We start from the raw sequence: 15053 nt of genomic DNA, 5'->3' as shown, positions 1-15053 counted from the left end.
GCTAGCATGGCTCTGGTTAACCTCATTTTGAAATAAAGTTCCATTTTAATTGTGATGCAGGTTCGTTAGAAAGCATCAGGGTGGGGTGTCTCAGTGGCGCAGCCTGTAGAGCACTAACCGCACGCTCATTGCGAGTTGCGACGTTGGCGGTTCAAATCTGACCGTCAGACATTTGTTGCATGTCTTACCCTCTCTCTTGCTCCCATTCTTCCTGTCTCTCTATACTATATTGTCCAATAAAGCTGAAAAAGGCCAAAAAAAAAAGAAAGCATCAGGGTGAGTAGTCCTTTGTGGAGAGCTTTTTGGACACCTTGGGCATACTTTATAAAAAAATACTGTCATATATATGCAGTGTAGGTACATTTTTGTTATATTTGTATAAAAAATGTGTTTAATAGAAAAATAAGCTTGAGGGCAGTTTTGGGAAAAATCGTGTCGAATTTAAATGCCTGTAGATATATTGACCGAATCTTGTACACACACAGATCAAGTTTGTGCACACATATGAAGTGGTTCTGGTTTTTGACTTAGACATTGAGATATTCAGTGCTAAACTATAAAAACATAGTTGTGTGTGGAGAATATATCGTTTTTGAGATCTTGACACTTTTATATGACAAGTACAAAATAGGCTGAAATTACCTTCATGGGGGCCAAAGTGCAAAGAGTTAATGTATCTGATATTATGATTTATAATTGCTGACATAATGCATATATGAACATAAAGCCAATATGTTGAAAGTACATATACTTGCAACACTACAGCAGAATGGCCACATCTTGTGAATCTTTAAGCATGTTTTTTTGTAGAAAAAGTAAATGAATAACTAAATATTGTAAATCATATATCTTCTCATATCCTTGTACAGTACATGCACATGATCCAGCTTGATGCTGTTTGATATTATTCCTAAAGAAATGCATTCAATGGACTCTATGGACACCGCAAAATGTAAGAAGCAAACAAAAACAGCCTACTCAGACAAAAAATATTTCGGCAGCTTGCATTCACCAACTGTCACTTGTAGTTTAATATTGCTGGCCTTGCATATGTTTCTTCTTTGCAGCTTCTGTCAGTGTCTGTGGCACTGTTTTAATTCAGGTCAAAGTGAAAAGCTTTGAGAGATTTTCTTTAACCCATTTTTGAGCCATTTGTTCTTCCCAGTGTAACTATTACTTGGGCAGCTGAAGTGTAATTTGTGAGCTGCTTCCAATCTGTTATGAGTCTCAAGGCGCAGTTACTCAGTACAGTACAGTATATACAATGATTTCATCACAATAAAATTGACTTCAAGTGGAGTCTACTCTACTTTATGGCACCAATCATTGGAGTCTGCTGTATCACTTTTTCTGTATGTTATTCCATTGGGTTCTTGATAATAGAGGAAGCATTTTGAATTTACAATTATTTGGAGTGGAAACTTTGTGATTGACCCTGTTTTAGTTTGTGTATCTCATAAAAGCACTGGATTCATATGGATTAACTTTTGTGCATGAAACAGTGAATAAATTATTATCAATAAGAGGTTTGGTGGGCATGGGTTCTATTGAGTGCAATTCTAGTTACCAAATAGCAGATGATGTAAGGTATAAAATTGCCCATGTGTGTACCTGTGTTAGCCAGGGTGTCTGTCAACAGGACAATAAAGAAGTTATAAATGGATTATAATTAATGAGGTAGCATTTGTGAATGGGAAGAATTCTTTCTTTTTGTTAGCAATACATACGGTGTAGTATGGCACAGTTTTTAACTTATAACTGCTGAGTGCCAGCAGTTATTTTTTATTCTTACACGGAAACACACAACTTGTGGCCTTACCCAAATGCATATACTCACAGAGAGATATAGGAGTTTTATTTTTAACAAACAAACAAGCATAACCTCTAACAACCACCTTGGCAACAGCAGTAGCAGGAGTTCCTGGTTGCTTGAATCTTTTACACAGTCTGGTAGAGAGATATGGATTTTAATAAGTCCCTTTAGGAGCAGGCCAGAGTAGAAGCCTGGGAAAGTGACTGCCAGAGTTATTAAATTGCAGCCATGGACTTGATTAATAAAACAATGCACCTGCATGATTCAAACACAACATCTTGGGAACATATTCTAAATTAATGTATTTGTCTACTAATCTTATCTTAAATATATACTCTTATATGGAGAATGCCATATTTGCCTTTTTTCATCATTGGATCCAAATATGATGTATTTTCATAGTTTCAAGAACTGATCATACAGTTTAGTTATCCTAAACATTGGGCTTCATACTAAAATGAGAAAACACAGTGTGTGTGTACAGGATATGTAAATATAAATATTTCAGCTTTCTTTTTAGTTACACTGCTATAGCTACACATATTAATGTATTGAATGTACATTTGCCAACAAGTACTTCAGCTAAACCCTTGAATTATTTACATTTTAATCGATAACCAATGGGGTAAACTCCTTTGGGGTAACTGAGGCTGAATGTATTGAATCTGGTCTTGTATTATGGATTTGTATAAACAGTATGAGTTCACTTCTCAAAATGATCTCACCCATTAGTAGTGGAAACTGTCTCTGTCCAAATGGAAGCAGTGTTTTTCAAAAGTTTGTTTTTGTTGAATATTTGGATTGCTATTTTGAAAATTGTTTGCTTTGTGCCAATTATTAGGCCGAAGTCTCTTGCACAAAGGCGGCAATCTTATTATTCAGCTTGTTATCTCTCTTGTGAGTTGATGAAGTATCTTGCAATTACACAAACTGCCTTTCTTCAAGGTCCCTTTTGGGTTAAGCATGGAAGGAACAGGAAAATATTAATGACATCCCTAACAAGACCATAACAAGATAGAAAAGGTTGTTGTTTTAGCAACAAAAAATGATAAATGTTTTTTTCAAATTTATTGCAACATGTTCTTGTCAAGTGGCTCCCCCTAGTGACAAAAATATCCTGTAAAAATGGTTGTTTAAACATATTCAGCTTCCTATGCCTTTGGTAAGGGCTGCCCAGCCCTTTTCCTTGAGTTCTACCATTCTGTAGGGTTTCACTCCAACCCTAACAAAGTACTCCTCATTCAACAGCTAGAGATAGCATTGAGCTAATTAGTAGAATCAGGTGGGCCAAATCAGGGCCAAAACAGGATTGTAGATCTCCAGGAATAGGACTGGGTAGCCCTGCTGTAGGTAGTGTACAAACAATGCAGTACTGTCCATTGATGGGACATGAAAATAAACACAAACACAATTTTGTCTTTCTGGTGAACATTTGAGTGGAAAATGACACAGTATACCATTTTGTATAGAGGTTATCTTTTCTGCAAACACACCATACGTTTATTTAATTTACAGTAAAATGTATTTTATGTTTAGACACTGTATTTTCACTCGATAAATGTCTGCAGGATTTCAGAATGCTCTTGGACTTATATCACCTTGGTTGTTTTTAGAGAAAAATGTTTGACTTCCAAATTGCTATGTGGCAAACAGTTTAAACGTGACTCTATCTTCAGGAAAAGCTAATTATCACCTTGGATGCTTGGATGTTTGGATAAAGTGTACCAGTGAGTCACATGGAGTTGATAAATGTCCAAAGTTTTGTTCGCTTTGTTTGAACCATGAAACGCATACCGTAGTTTAACAGAAATACAGATGGGTAATAATTTTATAGAATTTTCAGGATTATTATTTTTTATTGCAAATCAAAAAATATGTTGTCACAGCATTAACTTTTGAATTGATTGATTATTCTAGTCACACTGCTGGCTATTTTTTCTTCTTCACTGGAATCAAATGCAGTTTTATGAACAGCTGGAAAATCAGTATCCAAATTTGGAACACACAGTTGTTGGCCAGGCTCTGTACATTTTTACTGGCCTCAAGAAGGCAAACACTGCCATGGGGTTTTGGTTGATTGGTTGGGGATGGAATCAGAATTGGGAGGACGCATGAGAACCCAAGGGCTGCCCTGCCAACCAGAAGGAGGGACATCCAGCCACAGTGAGGTTAGCAACTGTGGAGGTACTGGATAACTACTGTATACTTTTATACATGATTCTCAGGATTGATACATAGTATTCCAGTGTTGTGCCTTCTCTATTTTGCTATTTTGCAACTTTTAACAACAATTAGCATATTTTCTATGAGGTGCATTCTTCATTCAAAGACAGCTCACCCCTGATTATTGCATAGCCGTTTGTTAGCGTAATGAATGCAAGCATATGCACTCCCTAGAAACTAGTTCATTGATGTCATAGACTAAGATGATCATACTGGTCAGATGGATGTTGACCAGTATACAGGTATACAGGCACACTTGATTTTGCCACTGTAAATAAATTGAAAGAAACTGCTTTTTTTATTGCAAAAAGACAATCCCGGGCTTTGAAGGCCAAAAAAGAAAGCCAAGTTCACTAAAGCATATTTTTTTATAATAATTGAAGGAACATAACATTTATTTTCAAAATACTTTGCACTTCCTTAACTACCATGAATCAAAGTGGCTCAGGTCTGTTGTGTGCTCCAATTTCATTTAAAAATATTGCTGGAGTCCAGGTTTTTTCTCCAAATTTTGACAAGGCTACCTAATTTGTCTGACCGCTTACTTGGTTTTTCTGTGTTGTCATTTACGGACTGTCACGTTAATTGACAACTTTGATCTCTGTACAGAGCTTTCAAGAGCTACTTCAGCCAATAACAAGGGTGTCTATTGAAAATGAATTAAATCAAAGCTGATGACTGGTAGCAAGGCCCTTCGTACCATAAACTGAAGATGAATTTTCTAGAAGCCTTGAAATACGGTTGAAATAGAAATAGAGTTTCGGTGGACTTCCTGTAGAACTGTGCCTGATTTACAGATGTGCCTCTCTAGGTCAGGCTGTTACCGTGGGTTACCAGCTTGATTCCAACCTCAAGACCTCCACCTGTCCCAAATATTTTGTCTGTCAGATCTTCTATGCAAATTCCTCCAGATCCAGATTTTTCATGTTATGATACTGTTCAAAGATACAGTAGCTTTACAAGAAGACAAACAGACACAGAGCCACATCTGCTGTACTGGTGGTGAATGCCCCCACATCTGCTGTACTGGAGGTAATGATTCTGAGAACAAAACAAGTAATTTTGGTTAATAGTTAAACATTATTTTGGGTTAAATGGAAAAACGTGCACAGTATAAACTGGGTATAGTTTGAGGTGGCTAAATTTAAAACTGGAAAATTTATGGCTGATCTAAGGAGAAAAAGATTCTGAATTACAATATGTGGCTAATTTCATGTTTTCCCTGGCTGGGAGTTTTAGGGGAGGCTCGTGTCCCTCTACTTATTTTTCCAAATGGCTGCACTTAGCTATGGACCTCCTCAGAAACCCTTTACCATTCGGTTTTATTTTTCACATAAATTCCGCAGAACTGGGGATTGTTACATACTTTTGAACCCGCCCCATCCTAAAGTTGGCTTTGCTGCGCTCCTCTCGCATGGCCCAGATCCACACTGACTGTGCCGTTCCAAATGCTGTCCGTGTTTGGCGTCCTGGAGTGTGTGACATATAGCTGGTAATGCAAGTGCTGGGCCCTCCATCTCCAGAGACCTGTCTGGCGCTTACCACCCTACATAAATACTGATATTGAGCTGCTTCCTTTAGAAACTACTGAGAGTGTTTTATTACCGCAGGCCCCTGTTCACTTCTGATACTGTGAAATGGACATTATAAAAGTAAGGTTTATAGTATCGTTGGACATTTATTTCATTTTCCAGGAATATTTAAAGTAGTAGTGGGAGGTATGGCAAACATAATTTGGATATGACTGAGAATTACACCGGTGACGATAGAAAAGTGTCACATGTCTCACTTCTACAGTACATACAAGATATGGCTAAAGATAAAAATACGTATTACTGTAATATTGTATACTTTTTCACTTCAAGATTACTTTAAATAATCCATACTGCTACTGCTGAGGAACCTTTTGGAACTTTTTTATTAGAGCGTAGGTTGACGTTAATATAATTTGAATCCCGTACGGTTTTGGTATATGAGACAGAGGCATTTGCTGAGTGTACGTCCCGTATGAAAAGCCGAAGTCACTCATTGGTGGAGGGTGGGCGGTGACATCTGCACAGGGTCATATGTAAGTGTGCGTACGTGCAGGCAGCACAGCTCCATTAGTACAGAACAGAGTGGCCTGTGTTGCTGCACCTGTGCAGGCTGTTCTGGTAACAAGGGTTAATCAACAGGTTAATGTAATGATGGGGGCCCTCCTTCCGTGACAGCTGTGGGTGATATCGTGAAGAAAACATTCACACATGCAACTCATTTTTTTTTCTTTTTTTGGGTGGTGGGGGGAGGGACCATTAGGAAACCACAATGGAGAGCTTCAATATCGTAGGCTGAAGTACCAGTTGCATGTGCGTTTGACAGCTATCCTGACAACTCAGGGTGTTCCCTTTCACTGCACAATGTGACTTGACGGAAGGGCGAGGGTGGCAGATGCCCGGAATTAAAACATGAGACAGACGACACTTATTCTGTTTTCTCGCTGGCTCCTAGGACGGAGACTCATGTTGCACGCTCACGATATGCTCCAATCTTTCCCTTTATTCCTGTTGACCTCTTCACAGTTTAGTGGCAATTTATGAAATCAATCCAGAGCTGATTTTACCTTGACTGACGTTCATAATAAATAACCAAGTGGCCTTAAATAAGTCAGGGCCATTTAGTTAAAATTGAAATGTAACTGTAAGCAGTGTTTCTCCTGCGGTGACGTGGCGTGACGTGAACCAGGGGGTGTTATCGATTGCATTAATTTTCCATTTTGTAAGGTCATTTTCACTTTTCACTTTTTCATTTCTGTGGTTATGCAGATAATGACTGTCTCTCCAAACTTTGCTTCTCCAAACACAACTCTTGTACACAAATCCCGTTATTGACCAGCTTTATATTTTGTGGCGACTGTACTGTTATAGTAGCAGAGCACCACAAATGACTCTACATAGGGGAAACCCTGCTATGTAAATTCATTAATTTACCCCACCCCCCACTTTGATGTCTCCCTAAGGTCAGTGCATTAGTTTGTTTTCTCATATTATCCTATTATTAAATCATTTAACTTATAGTTTATCTAACTTAAAACCACAATGACAAAATTCAGAAAGCATACTCCAGGTACTATGAGTGTACAGACTACAGAATCATTAAAATTCTTCTTTACCATAATGTGTTATTGTCCTTGTTTGAGAGTCAGATCATTTTGTTATATCATTTTCCTTTCTTTCATTTGTTCCAAAAAAACACTCAACTTTTTGCCCTGCTTTTGACCAAAAAGTACAAAATATAGAAATAGCACATGATGATTAAATGAAAAAATAAAAATAAATAAAAAGAGAAATAATAACAGAGTTGATTAAAATAGCACTGGAAAATATATGCTGAGGAAACACTATCCTTTGCACCAAAAGTAGCATATAATTTTACAGAGGAGCTTCATACAGTATGTACTGAAAGTCCAGTAATTATAGATTTTAAATGAGTCAACTGAAATAATAAAACCCCACATTGGCCCTGTCTGGAGACTGCTTTGGACAAAAAGACACACCACCCACAATTTTGTGTCTCAACGGGAAATTACAACTGTATTGTCATACTCTGTTTTTTCTGTGATGATGCAATCTTTGTTTACTGGGGTGAGTTAAATATGCATACATATTTATCTCAAGGCATCATAAAATGTATGCATTCAAAATGTCAACATTTATCAGAAAAGAAGGCAGCAGAAGTTTCTGTACATTACAGCCATACAATAATGTACAATAAGCACATTTCAGAGAATTCAGAACATTCAGAAAACAAGTTCTTACCTCCATGCATGGCACTGTTGAATTGAGTATCCATCACATTGTGAAACTGTTTTTATTCAGATTGCATCAATTTCCACTGTTAGAAGCCAATCTATATTAAGACAGCCTTTTTCCAGAAAAATAAGTAGTTATGTTGTCCCATAATTGACTTAGTTGCATGTAACTTTAGTTCATGATTTATTTGTGGAAAAAACACAACACTCTGTTAACTGTGTGGGTTATGGTACTCTGGAAATAACTAATGTGTTATAGAATTGTGAGAGGACCTGTCACTCCCACAACTGTGGGATACCCATTTTCTTGTCAGATTTTGTGACACATTTATTCAAACCAGAACCATTTCTGTCAAAACTATGCTGATGCAACAGTAATTTATGTGTGTGTGTGTGTGTGTGTGTGTGTGTGTGTGTGTGTGTGTGTGTGTGTGTGGGTCGATCTTGGGTCACAGTCTTTCCCCGCACTTTCATCTTATACTCTGAACACAGATAGACTTTCCTGCTATGTATTACACTGAGCCCGGTATCTATATATGTTTTATGGCTCATACCGTAAAACTGCACCAAAAAAGATCTATCATAAAAGTGCACATTGGTAGTAACCTGCACTGAATGTATTCCAAAATACAAAGAAACAGTACAGACGAAGTCTGCCATAATCTCTTGATTTGTAGGTTGGTGTGAAGCGTGAAGTTGAATTGACATAGCATGGCTCAGAGAAAAAAAAGCTATTAAGCTTTTACAATAGTAGTACTGGCAGTTTCACTAAGTGGAAGTACAATTCAATCTGAAAGATCTATATTTGGTTACTGGCAGTGTGCATAAAGCACAGTAAGGATTGGTGGCAGCTGGCCACAGAAACACCCGGAATGACACTAGGATTCCCTCAGCTCTTTACCTTCCGATAGGGTACTGCAGCTACTGGAGCAGCCAAGCTGAAGGAAGAACCCAAAAAGAAAGAGCAGGTGTGGGATTAGAATAGAGGATGGAAAAGGGCTGCTATGACTGTTAAAATTAAAACCCCATCCTTCAGATTATGTGATGTTTCATCAGTGGATTATCCAACAGCTGAATAATAGGAGATGCCAGAAATGAGCTGCCTTCAAGAACAGCATGGAGACAGAGAGAAAATGTTATTACCTTTCGATCAGTTGCCTAGTTCTGCGCCCTGACCACCAACTACATGTGAGGTGACCTTATCAGCCTTATCAGGGTATTAGGTCCATAGACCAATACACTTTCATCATGAGTGCAAATACATTTGAAAATGGGTGGTATTGCAGTAATAATAAAACAGTTTCAATGACTGTAATGTATCCCATATAACATATACAACATGTGGGAATGATACAAAATGAATATACTGTAAGTCATATGTCTGTATGGTGAAAAAGCAAATAGGTACAGTTCTGAATGTATAAGCCTAGATCTGCAAGGTGGCTGAATTGGGGAGCCATACTGTCTCTGACCGTCTGTCGTGGAAAGAAGATACCACACCATTCAAAACACTCTTTCAAAAGATTACTGAAACTAGATGTAGTTGTCTGTTGGAGTCATTGTTGTTGTTTTCATTATTGTTATTTTTGTACGACATTTTCTTCTAAGTTTGTTTCAATTTAACAGTTTTATATTCAATAACAAATGCATTGTTGCATTTCGGAAGCCTAAGTTCATTTATTAATTTAATTAATTTGTTTTTAATTCATTTCTGAGCTTTGTTACTGTTGCTTTTTTCTGTGCCATACAGTTGTAGGGTCCTCGCACGGGCCGCCAAATAACGTAGGGGGCCAATTAATGTTATGTAGCAGTATAACTGCAAAAAGTAATCAGTCTCATAAAATTACTGTTATCAGAAATATCTAACCACAAATTTTGTATTTTAATTAATAATTAAAATAATCAATATTAATGATTAAACATACCAATAACCTGAAGGTTGGAAGTTCTTCGAAAGACTGCTTTAACTCGGCTCTCATGTCTATGTGACGCCAAAACAGACACCGGGTTTAATAAAATATATTTATTAAACAAATGTACAAACACAGAACAGATAAACTAACGGGAAGTTAGTAGGGTAAGTTAGTAGGGTGTGTGGGTGTGTGTGGGCGCGCGCAAGCGCATGTGTCGCTTGAACAAAGGAAAGTAAAGTGGGTGTGTTAGTTATTGTTAGCTGTGAGAAGACTACTTGCGTAGTTTACTCTATATATGCGCAAAAGACGGCAAATCAATTCACGTACATATATATATAGCTATATAGCTGTTGCCTGATTGATTCATAGTCCCTGGGACATACACTGTCCTGAGAGAGGTCAATTGCGTAAAGGCCCAAGATAGGAGCTGCTGTGCTACTGTACCTGGAGACAACACAGAGACGTATGTTTGGAGAAAAAAGGGTGAAGCCTTTGTAGAGAAGAACACATTGCCAACTGTGAAGCATAGAGGTGGAGCAATTATGCTTTGGGGTTGTGGGGCAGCTGTGCAAGTGGAAGGAAGAATGGATTCCACCAAATATTGAGAAATTCTGGAGGCTCAGTCCAGACATTGCAGTTGAAGAGAGGCTGGATATTCCATCAAGATAAGATACAAAGCATACCTCAAAATCAACCATGAAGCACCTCCAGGAAAGATGGATGAATGTTTTTGAATGGCCACCAGTCCTCAGACTTGAATATTATATAAAATCTGTGGAGAGATCTCAAACATGCCTTACACGCAAGAAGGCCGAAGAATATTTCTGAACTAGAGGTGTCATGCCAGTAAGAATGACAAGCGAGAATTGAAAGACTTAGATTTTATTATTTTGAAACTGTAAAAATAAGTAAAATATGAAGAAATATGTTGCGTTTAACTGTACCATTTAGAGGTCAGGTTCACTTCCTTCACCAAGATATTAATTGTAAAAAGCTTTTTAACCTGGGATGCCCAAATTCTGAGAACAGAGTGGATATTATGTAAATAAGGCAAATTAAGTATTCCATCTGACTTACAAAATCACACATTCAGAACTCCTGAGAGTAGTATTTTTTCTGCGTCGATATACCCTATAGTTCACATGCATGATGCTGGAAAGGTGCACGGCTGTATACGCACATGACTATTGACCAACAAAATGGCCACTGCTCTCCTGTTCAAAAATAAGAATCCAACAACTTTACTCTTAGCTGCACTTTGACTGGCTTCAAAACTAAAAATCTAAAACAATTTTAGAGATAGTCCATTAGAGTTTTCTTATTTTAAGGTCTAGAGGACAGCATACAAATTCATTCCTGATGTTATCATGGTCACACTGCTTGTTACAAATGATCGCAGCAGAATGATAGGATTGCTCAGCCATTTGCACAGGACTACCCTCTTCCACTTCATAAAAGCTTCCATGCATTAGAAAGCACTCATCCTTTTGAGACTGCATTAATTTCATCCATGTTTTCTAAATGACATCTAATTCAATTATAAACTAATGGCTCAAGGGACAGAAAAGCAGGGCATGCTGGACAGAAATGAAGCAATGTGGCTTTCTTCTCTCCTGTACTGTCAGCTTTAATGGAGTTAGGCTGATCTGCAGTTTTTTGTTTCCTCTAGGAAATATATGTCATTTTCCATGCACATACCCAAACGTGCCCTCAGTAGGACTGAGGCATTGACGCAAGATGATATTTCATGGTAACTGCCTGTGGATACTGGTTGTCTCAACAAAGCGAAGGCCTTCTATTCTACAGAAGAACACATAAGCAAACCTCGACAAGCAAACTGGTCAGTGAAATTTAATGAAACTAAATTTCATATTGCCTCAGGCCAGTATTTAAAAATGTATTAATGTAAATTTCATCCCAAATCTGCTCATGCAACCCATGGAGGTACATATTACTATGGTGTCGGGGAAGTGAAGTTTAAGGTGAAATATGGTCAATTTCCTAATCCAACTTTGGCCCAACATTGGGCCAACCAAACTGCTTACATTGACCCAATGTTGGCTTGCTACTTGGGTAGTCGAGGATAAATGAGCTTGCATGTACATTTCGGTAGTCTGTACTGAGACCTTTGGTTTGCAATAAAAGAAAAATTCTAAGCCCCCAGTTCTGTTTTGTGTCAGGTAATGTTGGACTAGCTTAACGTTAACAGAACTGCCTAGCTGCTTGGACCATTTGGGACATAAACTGTTATGTAAGTTATAGTTCTGAAGCCTGTTGTACCAGCATAACATAAATTTGATCGCAAGTTAGGGTGTTAGGTCCACACTAAATGTTACATGGTAACTAGTTTAAAACTAAAGCTGTGTCTTCGTTTGGTTGCTCAATTCATACTTACAGTACATCTTAGCTAAGTTGACCATAAACCAAAACATTGCTGCATACAGTGACATTTCTATTCTTGCTGGTGACGCGTTATGGGCTTTTAGTGGTATTTGGACTGCCTTAACATTGTGTTTTGATATGTATTGCTCTCCAACAATTTTTATAAAATATTTTTATTATAACCTAAAATGTACAGAGTAATTTATTCCTGCCTCGAGAGAAGGTTGGTTATTTTCTGTATCTCCGAAAACTAAAGCACAAGTGCACATCAGTCTCATCATACAAATTAAAGGGGCCCTCTATCATGGAGAATGCGCTGCTAGCTTATACCTTGCTGAATTTCTCCTCCAACCAGTTTCCCAATCTTTCAAATTTTTCAGATTTGCTATGTCAGCGGGTGTTGTAGGAATTACTTTATACCTAGTAGGTAGTAGGCATACATTTTAAGTTGTATCTTAACTCTACTTTGGAAATAACTCAGTTGATGCAACCAACATTGAGTTATGGCGTAACTTAGACTTTATGTTTAACGGTATAATAGGTAAGATTTTTGTGTTAAAACATTGTTCCTATCATTGAAAAAGGCTCATTGTCATGTTGACTCACCCTCTGCCTGTGTTTATAGTCTTTAAACTTGCATTTCAAAATATACAGTTGACGGGCCGTCACTCTGTACCAAAACAGTGTACAGCTGTACAATACTACAAGCTCATTAGTTGAAAATTGGTTTTAATTGCCACAGCCAATGGTGTGGGGGCTTATTCTGATTGTTTGCGGGGAGCTGCCCAAATTTCACTCCAGACAAGCGATCTCTGAAACTCTGTATACTATTGCATATTATCCAAGTGAAGACTACATATATAGTTATAAAACAATACCAGTTCGCTATCGGAAGCAACAAAGAAATTAGTCATAGTTAGCTCCATGGATTTTGCTCGGTGGATATTTGTAAATTTGGCGAACTATAGTGAATTTGCTTGTTGCTACCGATAACAAACTCATATCGTTTTATAACTACATATGTAGTCTTCGCTTGGACACTAACCAATAGTAGCCTATACAGAATTTCAGTGGTCGCTTGTATGGAGTGCAATTTTGGCAGCGGCACGTTCCATTTATCTCTTTACATGTTCAATCATGTGTGTTTAGGTAAACTATTATTTGACTCAAACTATAGGTTACAGTTGCATCGTTTGTGGTAGGCTATTTTATCTTAGTTATATAGGCAGCTAGTTACATAGCCAAAATGTTTCTTGTTCATAATGTAGCCTAGTTGGTTAGCTAAAGTGAAAACCTCAAAAAGACTAAAAATATAAGTGTTGTGTCGCACACTAAAGTAATTTCATAAAATCACCTGTTTGCTGAATATTTTGTTACTAGAACACTACGATAAGATGGCAGACTCTGTCGCGTTTGTCCCTGCCAGCTTTCCAAAGCAGTTCATGAGAACACTGAACTGTATAATAACGCTTTATATTTCACATTATATTCATAGACTGTGTTGTGGTTTGAGGATGTTTGTTGCTGCAATTCCTCTCTTGACCGTTAAGAGTCCGAAATGATCTGTTGTACCTTTAAACTAGCCTACGTTTGAACTTACATTATACTGGTGTAACAGGCTGCTGATGTAATTTCAAAGAGAAGCATCTTCTTTAAGAGATATAGAAGAGAAATATAGCTAAATCTACATCTTAAGTGCCTACTAGTTGAGCAAGAAAAAGAAGCCGGAAAGGAACGTATCCATGCAGTACCTGAAAAAGGCTTTTTTGAAAAGGGCCGATTCATGGCAGGATATGGTGTTCTTCTGTAACTTAGTGTGAAATCACAGTACATATAGAATGGGAAATTATGTATGTATTTTTCAATAAAGGATAATAAATAATAACTAGCCTTTCCCTAATTTATTTCTGATTATATCAATGGGATTATAGAATGCTATACTAATTGACAGATTGATGATACACAATATTTACTGATATTCCAAGTAATTTATTTTGGTACGCCAACCTATTTCTCTGACAGTTTTTTTATTGTTCAGCCTCATGTCTGCCTTGAATTTTCACTCCCTGGTCCACATGTTGACAAATACAAAATCCCAAGGCAATCAGAAGCCTAGAATCAAGACTTGAACGAGGGAAGCAATTGAACACACCAGACTAATCAGAAGCACCTGTGCCGCCATTTGTCCCAAGAATTATGGTGCCTTGAAATGGAGGGACTATGTACATTTCTACATGGCGAAACCCAAAACGTATAAAAATATTTTCATAAATCTATGCCTCTCTTTGTAGTCCATAATTATGCATTAGACTTGCTGTCTTGGATAAAGTCTAGATGGATCAATCCAAAACTGAATTGCTCACACGTACTCTCGTTTTCCTGTTGGAATGACACATGCTCTGCAGGTGTAGCATGTAGAGTACTTGTCCTGTGTGCCCTGCAGTCTTCCTGACACACAACCAGTTAGTGTAAAGGTCATGACTGGCATGCCTGTGATTTAGGATCAGATAGTTATCTGACTAGTCCATAATTTAGCTGACTAGGAAGGCTGACATAACACCATACAGCTGTGAAAGCTGTACACAGCATTTGATTTTGGATTTTTTTTCGTATGTTGCCCATTTCCTTGAATGCTAACCTGAGAAGGCTTGTTGCGTTTCACCACAAGCTGCTGTGGCTATATTCAGATTGATGGCTTGCTGGAGGATCGCTGCTCTCGGGAACTGGCAAGGGAATACCACTTAATGTGGATACCAGATTTCTGGCCAGGTGTCTTTAAAGTTATGTCAACAGATCTCATCTTTGAGAGAGCAGTCCACATATGCACATGGAAACCATACCCAGGAACACGCACACACACACACACACACACACACACACTTGCGCCCACATACAGGGGTGTGTTTAGTAAATTTACATGTTAGAGAAGGTGGAG

The sequence above is a fragment of the Conger conger genome, chromosome 4 (assembly GCF_963514075.1).
Source record: "Conger conger chromosome 4, fConCon1.1, whole genome shotgun sequence".
NCBI classification, from domain to species: Eukaryota; Metazoa; Chordata; class Actinopteri; order Anguilliformes; family Congridae; genus Conger; species Conger conger.
This window is presented reverse-complemented; position numbering follows the sequence as displayed.